The sequence below is a fragment of the Hyla sarda genome, unplaced genomic scaffold (genome assembly GCF_029499605.1).
Source record: "Hyla sarda isolate aHylSar1 unplaced genomic scaffold, aHylSar1.hap1 scaffold_416, whole genome shotgun sequence".
In the NCBI taxonomy this organism is placed as follows: Eukaryota; Metazoa; Chordata; class Amphibia; order Anura; family Hylidae; genus Hyla; species Hyla sarda.
Window position 1 is genome coordinate 56,798 of NW_026610431.1, and position 12,836 is coordinate 69,633.

Below are 12,836 nucleotides of genomic sequence, written 5' to 3' on the forward strand. Positions count from 1 at the left end.
GACCTGCGAGATGGGAGGAGTGACCCCATTTGAGGATTCCGAGGCGTTGGCGTGGAGAAACAAAGGTCTTTCCTGGAGGAGTTTGCCTGATGGAGGCTGGAGAAGTGGAAATCAGGCAGTCAGGAGGAATGATGTGTTGAGGAGAGAGTTCAACTTCAGAAGCATCTGAGGAACGAGAGAGAGCATCGGCCCTAATGTTCTTATCGGCAGGCCGAAAGTGAATTTCAAAATTAAATCGGGCAAAGAACAGAGACCACCTGGCCTGACGAGGATTCAGCCGTTGGGCAGACTGGAGGTAGGAGAGGTTCTTGTGATCGGTGTAAATAATAACTGGAAATCTTGATCCCTCCAGCAGATGCCTCCATTCCTCAAGTGCTAATTTAATGGCTAGAAGCTCTCGATCCCCGATGGAGTAGTTCCTCTCCGCCGGAGAGAAGGTCCTAGAAAAAAAACCACAAGTAACAGCATGCCCGGAAGAGTTTTTTTGTAGAAGGACAGCTCCAGCTCCCACTGAGGAGGCATCAACCTCCAATAGGAAGGGTTTAGATGGGTCAGGTCTGGAGAGCACGGGAGCCGAAGAAAAGGCAGACTTGAGCCGTTTAAAGGCGTCTTCCGCTTGAGGAGGCCAAGACTTGGGATCGGCATTTTTTTTGGTTAAAGCCACAATAGGAGCCACAACGGTAGAAAAATGTGGAATAAATTGCCTGTAATAATTGGCGAACCCCAAAAAACGTTGGATGGCACGGAGTCCGGAGGGGCGTGGCCAATCTAAGACGGCAGAGAGTTTGTCTGGATCCATTTGTAGTCCCTGGCCAGAGACCAAGTATCCTAGGAAAGGAAGAGATTGGCATTCAAACAGACATTTCTCTATTTTGGCATAGAGTTGATTGTCACGAAGTCTCTGAAGAACCATACGGACATGCTGGCGGTGTTCTTCTAGATTGGCAGAAAAAATCAGGATATCGTCCAGATATACAACAACACAGGAGTATAGGAGATCACGAAAAATTTCATTAACAAAGTCTTGGAAGACGGCAGGGGCGTTGCACAGGCCAAAGGGCATGACCAGATACTCAAAGTGTCCATCTCTGGTGTTAAATGCCGTTTTCCATTCATCCCCCTCTCTGATGCGGATGAGATTATAAGCACCTCTTAAGTCCAGTTTGGTAAAAATGTGGGCACCTTGGAGGCGATCAAAGAGTTCAGAGATGAGGGGTAGGGGGTAGCGGTTCTTAACCGTGATTTTATTAAGACCGCGGTAGTCAATGCAAGGACGTAGAGAGCCATCTTTTTTGGACACAAAGAAAAATCCGGCTCCGGCAGGAGAGGAGGATTTACGGATAAAGCCCTTTTTTAAATTTTCCTGGACGTATTCAGACATGGCAAGAGTCTCTGGGACGGACAGAGGATAGATTCTGCCCCGGGGTGGAGTAGTGCCCGGGAGGAGGTCAATAGGACAATCATAAGGCCTGTGAGGAGGTAGAGTCTCAGCTTGTTTTTTGCAAAAAACGTCCGCAAAGTCCATATAGGCCTTAGGGAGACCGGTTACAGGAGGAACCACAGAGTCACAGCAAGGGTTACTGGGAACCGGTTTTAGGCAGTCCTTGGAACAAGAGGGCCCCCAACTCCTGATCTCCCCAGTGGACCAATCCAGGGTTGGGGAATGAAGTTGAAGCCAGGGAAGTCCAAGGAGAATTTCAGAAGTGCAATTGGGGAGGACCAAAAGTTCAATCCTCTCGTGATGAGATCCGATGCACATTAGAAGGGGCTCCGTGCGGAAACGTATGGTACAGTCCAATCTTTCATTGTTTACACAATTGATGTAGAGGGGTCTGGCGAGACTGGTCACCGGGATGTTGAACCTGTTGACGAGAGAGGCCAAAATAAAATTTCCTGCAGATCCGGAGTCCAAGAAGGCCACAGCAGAGAAGGAGAAGGCAGAGGCAGACATCCGCACAGGCACAGTAAGACGTGGAGAAGCAGAGTAGACATCAAGGACTGTCTCACTTTTGTGCGGAGTCAGCGTACGTCTTTCCAGGCGGGGAGGACGGATAGGACAATCCTTCAGGAAGTGTTCGGTACTAGCACAGTACAGGCAGAGATTCTCCATGCGGCGTCGTGTCCTCTCTTGAGGTGTCAGGCGAGACCGGTCGACCTGCATAGCCTCCACGGCGGGAGGCACAGGAACAGATTGCAGGGGACCAGAGGAGAGAGGAGCCGGGGAGAAGAAACGCCTCGTGCGAACAGAGTCCATATCCTGGCGGAGCTCCTGACGCCTTTCGGAAAAACGCATGTCAATGCGAGTGGCTAGGTGAATGAGTTCATGTAGATTAGCAGGGATTTCTCGTGCGGCCAGAACATCTTTAATGTTGCTGGATAGGCCTTTTTTGAAGGTCGCGCAGAGTGCTTCATTATTCCAGGATAACTCTGAAGCAAGAGTACGGAATTGTACGGCATACTCGCCAACGGAAGAATTACCCTGGACCAGGTTCAACAGGGCAGTCTCAGCAGAAGAGGCTCGGGCAGGTTCCTCAAAGACACTTCGAATTTCCGAGAAGAAGGAGTGTACAGAGGCAGTGACGGGGTCATTGCGGTCCCAGAGCGGTGTGGCCCAAGACAGGGCTTTTCCAGACAGAAGGCTGACTACGAAAGCCACCTTAGACCTTTCAGTGGGGAACTGGTCCGACATCATCTCCAAGTGCAATGAACATTGGGAAAGAAAGCCACGGCAAAACTTAGAGTCCCCATCAAATTTATCCGGCAAGGATAGTCGTAGTCCAGAAGCGGCCACTCGCTGCGGAGGAGGTGCAGGAGCTGGCGGAGGAGATGATTGCTGGAGCTGTGGTAGTAACTGTTGTAGCATAACAGTCAGTTGAGACAGCTGTTGGCCTTGTTGCGCTATCTGTTGTGACTGCTGGGCGACCACCGTGGTGAGGTCAGCGACAACTGGCAGAGGAACTTCAGCGGGATCCATGGCCGGATCTACTGTCACGATGCCGGCTGGCAGGTAGTGGATCCTCTGTGCCAGAGAGGGATTGGCGTGGACCGTGCTAGTGGATCGGTTCTAAGTCACTACTGGTTTTCACCAGAGCCCGCCGCAAAGCGGGATGGTCTTGCTGCGGCGGTAGTGACCAGGTCGTATCCACTAGCAACGGCTCAACCTCTCTGGCTGCTGAAGATAGGCGCGGTACAAGGGAGTAGACAGAAGCAAGGTCGGACGTAGCAGAAGGTCGGGGCAGGCAGCAAGGATCGTAGTCAGGGGCAACGGCAGGAGGTCTGGAACACAGGCTAGGAACACACAAGGAAACGCTTTCACTGGCACGATGGCAACAAGATCCGGCGAGGGAGTGAAGGGGAAGTGAGGTGATATAGGGAAGTGCACAGGTGATAACACTAATTGGAACCACTGCGCCAATCAGCGGCGCAGTGGCCCTTTAAATCGCAAAGACCCGGCGCGCGCGAGAGCTGACGGAGGACTGACGGAGAGCGAGTCAGGTACGGGAGCCGGGGTGCGCATCGCGAGCGGGCGCTACCCGCATCGCGAATCGCATCCCGGCTGGAGGCGGTATCGCAGCGCCCCGGGTCAGTGGAACCGACCGGAGCGCTGCAGTGAGGAGAGTGTAGCGAGCGCTCCGGGGAGGAGCGGGGACCCGGAGCGCTCGGCGTAACAGTACCCCCCCCCTTGGGTCTCCCCCTCTTCTTGGAGCCTGAGAACCTGAGGACCAGACTTTTGTCCAGGATATTGTCCTCAGGTTCCCAGGACCTCTCTTCTGGACCACAACCCTCCCAATCTACTAAAAAGAAGGTTTTCCCTCTGACCTTTTTTGAAGCTAAAATCTCTTTGACGGAGAAGATGTCCGAGGAGCCGGAGACAGGAGTGGGAGGAACAGATTTGGGAGAGAAACGGTTAATGATAAGTGGTTTAAGAAGAGAAACGTGAAAGGCATTAGGAATACGAAGAGAAGGAGGAAGAAGAAGTTTGTAAGAGACAGGATTAATCTGGCGCAAAATTTTGAAAGGACCAAGATAGCGTGGTCCCAACTTATAGCTAGGGACACGGAAGCGGACATATTTAGCGGAGAGCCATACCTTGTCTCCAGGGGAAAAAATGGGAGGAGCTCTTCTTTTCATATCCGCGAATTTCTTCATGCGTGAAGAAGCCTGTAAGAGAGAATTTTGGGTCTCTCTCCATATGATGGAAAGATCACGAGAAATTTCATCCACAGCGGGCAGACCAGAGGGCAAGGGGGTAGGGAGGGGAGGAAGAGGGTGACGGCCGTACACCACGAAAAATGGGGATTTGGAGGAAGATTCAGAGACTCTGAAATTATACGAGAATTCGGCCCAAGGTAGAAGATCTGCCCAGTCATCCTGGCGGGAGGAAACAAAATGTCGTAAATAATCACCCAAGACCTGGTTAATTCTTTCTACTAGTCCATTGGATTGAGGATGATATGCAGAAGAAAAATTTAATTTAATCTTGAGTTGTTTACAGAGAGCCCTCCAGAATTTAGACACGAATTGGACGCCTCTATCCGAGACGATCTGCGTAGGCAACCCGTGAAGACGAAAAATGTGTACAAAAAATTGTTTAGCCAACTGAGGCGCTGAAGGAAGACCAGGAAGAGGGATGAAATGTGCCATTTTGGAGAATCGATCAACGACCACCCAAATAACAGTGTTGCCATGGGATGGGGGTAAGTCAGTAATAAAATCCATACCAATCAGAGACCAAGGCTGTTCGGGGACAGGCAGAGGATGAAGAAAACCAGCGGGCTTCTGGCGAGGAGTCTTATCCCGGGCACAGATAGTGCAGGCTCGCACAAAGTCCACCACATCAGTCTCTAGAGTCGGCCACCAATAGAAGCGAGAGATGAGTTGCACAGATTTCTTGATGCCCGCATGACCTGCGAGATGGGAGGAGTGACCCCATTTGAGGATTCCGAGGCGTTGGCGTGGAGAAACAAAGGTCTTTCCTGGAGGAGTTTGCCTGATGGAGGCTGGAGAAGTGGAAATCAGGCAGTCAGGAGGAATGATGTGTTGAGGAGAGAGTTCAACTTCAGAAGCATCTGAGGAACGAGAGAGAGCATCGGCCCTAATGTTCTTATCGGCAGGCCGAAAGTGAATTTCAAAATTAAATCGGGCAAAGAACAGAGACCACCTGGCCTGACGAGGATTCAGCCGTTGGGCAGACTGGAGGTAGGAGAGGTTCTTGTGATCGGTGTAAATAATAACTGGAAATCTTGATCCCTCCAGCAGATGCCTCCATTCCTCAAGTGCTAATTTAATGGCTAGAAGCTCTCGATCCCCGATGGAGTAGTTCCTCTCCGCCGGAGAGAAGGTCCTAGAAAAAAAACCACAAGTAACAGCATGCCCGGAAGAGTTTTTTTGTAGAAGGACAGCTCCAGCTCCCACTGAGGAGGCATCAACCTCCAATAGGAAGGGTTTAGATGGGTCAGGTCTGGAGAGCACGGGAGCCGAAGAAAAGGCAGACTTGAGCCGTTTAAAGGCGTCTTCCGCTTGAGGAGGCCAAGACTTGGGATCGGCATTTTTTTTGGTTAAAGCCACAATAGGAGCCACAACGGTAGAAAAATGTGGAATAAATTGCCTGTAATAATTGGCGAACCCCAAAAAACGTTGGATGGCACGGAGTCCGGAGGGGCGTGGCCAATCTAAGACGGCAGAGAGTTTGTCTGGATCCATTTGTAGTCCCTGGCCAGAGACCAAGTATCCTAGGAAAGGAAGAGATTGGCATTCAAACAGACATTTCTCTATTTTGGCATAGAGTTGATTGTCACGAAGTCTCTGAAGAACCATACGGACATGCTGGCGGTGTTCTTCTAGATTGGCAGAAAAAATCAGGATATCGTCCAGATATACAACAACACAGGAGTATAGGAGATCACGAAAAATTTCATTAACAAAGTCTTGGAAGACGGCAGGGGCGTTGCACAGGCCAAAGGGCATGACCAGATACTCAAAGTGTCCATCTCTGGTGTTAAATGCCGTTTTCCATTCATCCCCCTCTCTGATGCGGATGAGATTATAAGCACCTCTTAAGTCCAGTTTGGTAAAAATGTGGGCACCTTGGAGGCGATCAAAGAGTTCAGAGATGAGGGGTAGGGGGTAGCGGTTCTTAACCGTGATTTTATTAAGACCGCGGTAGTCAATGCAAGGACGTAGAGAGCCATCTTTTTTGGACACAAAGAAAAATCCGGCTCCGGCAGGAGAGGAGGATTTACGGATAAAGCCCTTTTTTAAATTTTCCTGGACGTATTCAGACATGGCAAGAGTCTCTGGGACGGACAGAGGATAGATTCTGCCCCGGGGTGGAGTAGTGCCCGGGAGGAGGTCAATAGGACAATCATAAGGCCTGTGAGGAGGTAGAGTCTCAGCTTGTTTTTTGCAAAAAACGTCCGCAAAGTCCATATAGGCCTTAGGGAGACCGGTTACAGGAGGAACCACAGAGTCACAGCAAGGGTTACTGGGAACCGGTTTTAGGCAGTCCTTGGAACAAGAGGGCCCCCAACTCCTGATCTCCCCAGTGGACCAATCCAGGGTTGGGGAATGAAGTTGAAGCCAGGGAAGTCCAAGGAGAATTTCAGAAGTGCAATTGGGGAGGACCAAAAGTTCAATCCTCTCGTGATGAGATCCGATGCACATTAGAAGGGGCTCCGTGCGGAAACGTATGGTACAGTCCAATCTTTCATTGTTTACACAATTGATGTAGAGGGGTCTGGCGAGACTGGTCACCGGGATGTTGAACCTGTTGACGAGAGAGGCCAAAATAAAATTTCCTGCAGATCCGGAGTCCAAGAAGGCCACAGCAGAGAAGGAGAAGGCAGAGGCAGACATCCGCACAGGCACAGTAAGACGTGGAGAAGCAGAGTAGACATCAAGGACTGTCTCACTTTTGTGCGGAGTCAGCGTACGTCTTTCCAGGCGGGGAGGACGGATAGGACAATCCTTCAGGAAGTGTTCGGTACTAGCACAGTACAGGCAGAGATTCTCCATGCGGCGTCGTGTCCTCTCTTGAGGTGTCAGGCGAGACCGGTCGACCTGCATAGCCTCCACGGCGGGAGGCACAGGAACAGATTGCAGGGGACCAGAGGAGAGAGGAGCCGGGGAGAAGAAACGCCTCGTGCGAACAGAGTCCATATCCTGGCGGAGCTCCTGACGCCTTTCGGAAAAACGCATGTCAATGCGAGTGGCTAGGTGAATGAGTTCATGTAGATTAGCAGGGATTTCTCGTGCGGCCAGAACATCTTTAATGTTGCTGGATAGGCCTTTTTTGAAGGTCGCGCAGAGTGCTTCATTATTCCAGGATAACTCTGAAGCAAGAGTACGGAATTGTACGGCATACTCGCCAACGGAAGAATTACCCTGGACCAGGTTCAACAGGGCAGTCTCAGCAGAAGAGGCTCGGGCAGGTTCCTCAAAGACACTTCGAATTTCCGAGAAGAAGGAGTGTACAGAGGCAGTGACGGGGTCATTGCGGTCCCAGAGCGGTGTGGCCCAAGACAGGGCTTTTCCAGACAGAAGGCTGACTACGAAAGCCACCTTAGACCTTTCAGTGGGGAACTGGTCCGACATCATCTCCAAGTGCAATGAACATTGGGAAAGAAAGCCACGGCAAAACTTAGAGTCCCCATCAAATTTATCCGGCAAGGATAGTCGTAGTCCAGAAGCGGCCACTCGCTGCGGAGGAGGTGCAGGAGCTGGCGGAGGAGATGATTGCTGGAGCTGTGGTAGTAACTGTTGTAGCATAACAGTCAGTTGAGACAGCTGTTGGCCTTGTTGCGCTATCTGTTGTGACTGCTGGGCGACCACCGTGGTGAGGTCAGCGACAACTGGCAGAGGAACTTCAGCGGGATCCATGGCCGGATCTACTGTCACGATGCCGGCTGGCAGGTAGTGGATCCTCTGTGCCAGAGAGGGATTGGCGTGGACCGTGCTAGTGGATCGGTTCTAAGTCACTACTGGTTTTCACCAGAGCCCGCCGCAAAGCGGGATGGTCTTGCTGCGGCGGTAGTGACCAGGTCGTATCCACTAGCAACGGCTCAACCTCTCTGGCTGCTGAAGATAGGCGCGGTACAAGGGAGTAGACAGAAGCAAGGTCGGACGTAGCAGAAGGTCGGGGCAGGCAGCAAGGATCGTAGTCAGGGGCAACGGCAGGAGGTCTGGAACACAGGCTAGGAACACACAAGGAAACGCTTTCACTGGCACGATGGCAACAAGATCCGGCGAGGGAGTGAAGGGGAAGTGAGGTGATATAGGGAAGTGCACAGGTGATAACACTAATTGGAACCACTGCGCCAATCAGCGGCGCAGTGGCCCTTTAAATCGCAAAGACCCGGCGCGCGCGCGCCCTAGGGAGCGGGGCCGCGCGCGCCGGGACAGGACTGACGGAGAGCGAGTCAGGTACGGGAGCCGGGGTGCGCATCGCGAGCGGGCGCTACCCGCATCGCGAATCGCATCCCGGCTGGAGGCGGTATCGCAGCGCCCCGGGTCAGTGGAACCGACCGGAGCGCTGCAGTGAGGAGAGTGTAGCGAGCGCTCCGGGGAGGAGCGGGGACCCGGAGCGCTCGGCGTAACATATATATATATATATATATATATATATATATATATATATATACGCGCACACACACACATATATATAAACGTATTCTCCGTTGAGATATTGCAGCCGCTGCTGTGTCCAGGCCCAGGAGCCTTAGCACTGTGCTGTGATGTCACTCAATACCACTGACATCACTAGGTGTAAACAACATCTCTCCTTTGCTGTGTATGTGACTATGGAGCTGTTTGGTGATGTCGTCTATTATGGCCTTCATAGAAGCAACAGGAGATTGTTGCATCCATCTAGAACCCTCAGAACTACAGTGCTATGATGTCACTCACTTCCACAGGCCTTGCAGAGTGTAAACAACAACAACCCAGCTTTGTTGTGTATGTAACCATAGGGATTTGTGATGTCACCTAGAACCTTCACAGCAGCGACAGCTTTATGAGGAGCATCAGCACTGCTCTGCCTGAGCAGAACCATCACCGCCATAGGTTGTCAAATAACCCGGGTTTAACCCACACAGGTAAGTCCAATGGGGTGCAGGCATGTCCTCTATGCTTACAGCTTCCCGTGGGTGTTGGTTTGATACCGTTTGGGGACAGCCAAGGAGGCATCTGCAGGCAACAAAGGTAGGTGTGTGCTTGTGTGTGTGTTTCCTATGCAGATCCTAAGCCCAGTGTCACATGCAAGTAGGAGGAGTAAGAAGGGTTCCTGGCAAATCCGGGTTATGGATTGCATTTAAAAAGGCCCCGTGGGAGTGCAATGGGCCCCTGTCTTGCTGCTTAGCAATAATGGTATGGGTTTAGGTTCTGCTGTGTGTACTGGTGGTTGACTGCCCCCCAGCCCAGAGTGTGCATGGAAAATTGTCTGGCAGCCTCCCTGACAGCAAGCAGTGATAGTGCCCATGAAGGGCACCTTGTTGGGCCCGCCCCTTTCACGGTTATCGCTTCTCGGCCTTTTGGCTAAGATCAAGTGTAGTATCTGTTCTTATCAGTTTAATATCTGATACGTCCCCTATCTGGGGACCATATATTAAATGGATTTTTGAGAACGGGGGCCGATTTCGAAGCTTGCTTCCGTCGCCCTATGCATTGACCCGATATGGCAGTATCTTCGGGTACAGTGCACCACCCCCTTACAGGGTTAAAAAGAAAGATTCCTACTTTCATTGCTACCTGCTTGCTGGCTAGCCAGCTAGCCAGCCCTGTGGGCCTTGCTGCTGCTGCAGCCAAAAAACAAAAGGTGGTGCTGCTGCTGCTTCTGCTTCTGCTTGTGTCTGGCCGCTGTTGGAGCGTCCAGGCACAGGACTTCTGCTGCTGCTGACTAAATGGCCTCCTTAATTGGATCATTTGAGTAGCCAGCACACCTGTGCAGGTAGGGCATGACATGATAGGCAGCTGCCTTGATAGCGGGTGGGTGCTGAATGTTCCTAATTGACAAAATAAGATTAATGCTTATGAAGAAATATAAAATCTCATCCCTTCCCCAATATCGCGCCACACCCCTACCCCTTAATTCCCTGGTTGAACTTGATGGACATATGTCTTTTTTCGACCGTACTAACTATGTAACTATGTAACATAACATGGGGGGGGGGGGGGGTCTCCTGGCTGTTCACACAGGTGTGTCATTGCTGTACATTGACCATGCATTGCTTCTGTGGTATTGCAAAGGCAAAGACAAATGCTTCCAGCCATCCATTGCACTAATGGATTGGTCATCAGCTGGCTGTCTATGTCCCGCATCAATATAGACCAAAGTACAGAGGGTTAGGCTATGCTATTGTGCACCTACCTGATGCATCAGAAGGTGCGAGGCCCTTGCTAAATTCTGTGCACAGACTTTGAGATCTATACTTTAGACTGTATCTAAACCTGCTCCAACATGGACTGACATTCTGGCCTACTTTCAGCCGATGCGACTTGTCTGTCGCTGAACAGTCGCTTTTTATGTATTCAGCACCTATGTATAATGTTGTAAAAATGCTCTAGAAGCTAAAGTCGCAGAAATGTCACACATATTTGGCCTGCAACTTTCTGTGCGACAAATTCAGACAGGAAAAATCAGTATAAATCCTTAGAAAATTATCCCCCAGTGTCTCCATCTGCTGGTGGTATTGAATAAGCATTGCTGCACTGATGGGGTATGCATTAGACGAAAAAAAAGAAGAAAAAGAAGAATAATACGCCCAGAAAAGAGGCGAAAAGGAGAAAAACGTAAAAAAACATGAAAAAAAAGTAAGAGGAAGAGAAGGGAAAAAAAGGTGGAAATGGGTTTAAAAGTGATTTCGGCGGAGAAATATATATATATATATATATATATATATATATATATATATATACGCGCACACACACACATATATATAAACGTATTCTCCGTTGAGATATTGCAGCCGCTGCTGTGTCCAGGCCCAGGAGCCTTAGCACTGTGCTGTGATGTCACTCAATACCACTGACATCACTAGGTGTAAACAACATCTCTCCTTTGCTGTGTATGTGACTATGGAGCTGTTTGGTGATGTCGTCTATTATGGCCTTCATAGAAGCAACAGGAGATTGTTGCATCCATCTAGAACCCTCAGAACTACAGTGCTATGATGTCACTCACTTCCACAGGCCTTGCAGAGTGTAAACAACAACAACCCAGCTTTGTTGTGTATGTAACCATAGGGATTTGTGATGTCACCTAGAACCTTCACAGCAGCGACAGCTTTATGAGGAGCATCAGCACTGCTCTGCCTGAGCAGAACCATCACCGCCATAGGTTGTCAAATAACCCGGGTTTAACCCACACAGGTAAGTCCAATGGGGTGCAGGCATGTCCTCTATGCTTACAGCTTCCCGTGGGTGTTGGTTTGATACCGTTTGGGGACAGCCAAGGAGGCATCTGCAGGCAACAAAGGTAGGTGTGTGCTTGTGTGTGTGTTTCCTATGCAGATCCTAAGCCCAGTGTCACATGCAAGTAGGAGGAGTAAGAAGGGTTCCTGGCAAATCCGGGTTATGGATTGCATTTAAAAAGGCCCCGTGGAAGTGCAATGGGCCCCTGTCTTGCTGCTTAGCAATAATGGTATGGGTTTAGGTTCTGCTGTGTGTACTGGTGGTTGACTGCCCCCCAGCCCAGAGTGTGCATGGAAAATTGTCTGGCAGCCTCCCTGACAGCAAGCAGTGATAGTGCCCATGAAGGGCACCTTGTTGGGCCCGCCCCTTTCACGGTTATCGCTTCTCGGCCTTTTGGCTAAGATCAAGTGTAGTATCTGTTCTTATCAGTTTAATATCTGATACGTCCCCTATCTGGGGACCATATATTAAATGGATTTTTGAGAACGGGGGCCGATTTCGAAGCTTGCTTCCGTCGCCCTATGCATTGACCCGATATGGCAGTATCTTCGGGTACAGTGCACCACCCCCTTACAGGGTTAAAAAGAAAGATTCCTACTTTCATTGCTACCTGCTTGCTGGCTAGCCAGCTAGCCAGCCCTGTGGGCCTTGCTGCTGCTGCAGCCAAAAAACAAAAGGTGGTGCTGCTGCTGCTTCTGCTGCTTCTGCTTCTGCTTGTGTCTGGCCGCTGTTGGAGCGTCCAGGCACAGGACTTCTGCTGCTGCTGACTAAATGGCCTCCTTAATTGGATCATTTGAGTAGCCAGCACACCTGTGCAGGTAGGGCATGACATGATAGGCAGCTGCCTTGATAGCGGGTGGGTGCTGAATGTTCCTAATTGACAAAATAAGATTAATGCTTATGAAGAAATATAAAATCTCATCCCTTCCCCAATATCGCGCCACACCCCTACCCCTTAATTCCCTGGTTGAACTTGATGGACATATGTCTTTTTTCGACCGTACTAACTATGTAACATAACATGGGGGGGGGGGGGGGGGGGGTCTCCTGGCTGTTCACACAGGTGTGTCATTGCTGTACATTGACCATGCATTGCTTCTGTGGTATTGCAAAGGCAAAGACAAATGCTTCCAGCCATCCATTGCACTAATGGATTGGTCATCAGCTGGCTGTCTATGTCCCGCATCAATATAGACCAAAGTACAGAGGGTTAGGCTATGCTATTGTGCACCTACCTGATGCATCAGAAGGTGCGAGGCCCTTGCTAAATTCTGTGCACAGACTTTGAGATCTATACTTTAGACTGTATCTAAACCTGCTCCAACATGGACTGACATTCTGGCCTACTTTTAGCCGATGCGACTTGTCTGTCGCTGAACAGTCGCTTTTTATGTATTCAGCACCTATGTATAATGTTGTAAAAATGCTCT

The 12,836-nt window shown here is 50.3% G+C and overlaps 2 non-coding genes across 2 annotated transcripts; both read left to right on the plus strand.

The window, feature by feature from the left end:
• Positions 1-9,511: 9,511 nt before the first annotated feature.
• Positions 9,512-9,702, plus strand: LOC130333833 (U2 spliceosomal RNA). Its single transcript, XR_008875889.1, has one exon. It is a non-coding gene; the product is annotated as a U2 spliceosomal RNA (small nuclear RNA).
• A 2,081-nt stretch (positions 9,703-11,783) lies between these two features.
• Positions 11,784-11,974, plus strand: LOC130333834 (U2 spliceosomal RNA). The gene has a single exon (XR_008875890.1). It is a non-coding gene; the product is annotated as a U2 spliceosomal RNA (small nuclear RNA).
• Positions 11,975-12,836: the final 862 nt, after the last annotated feature.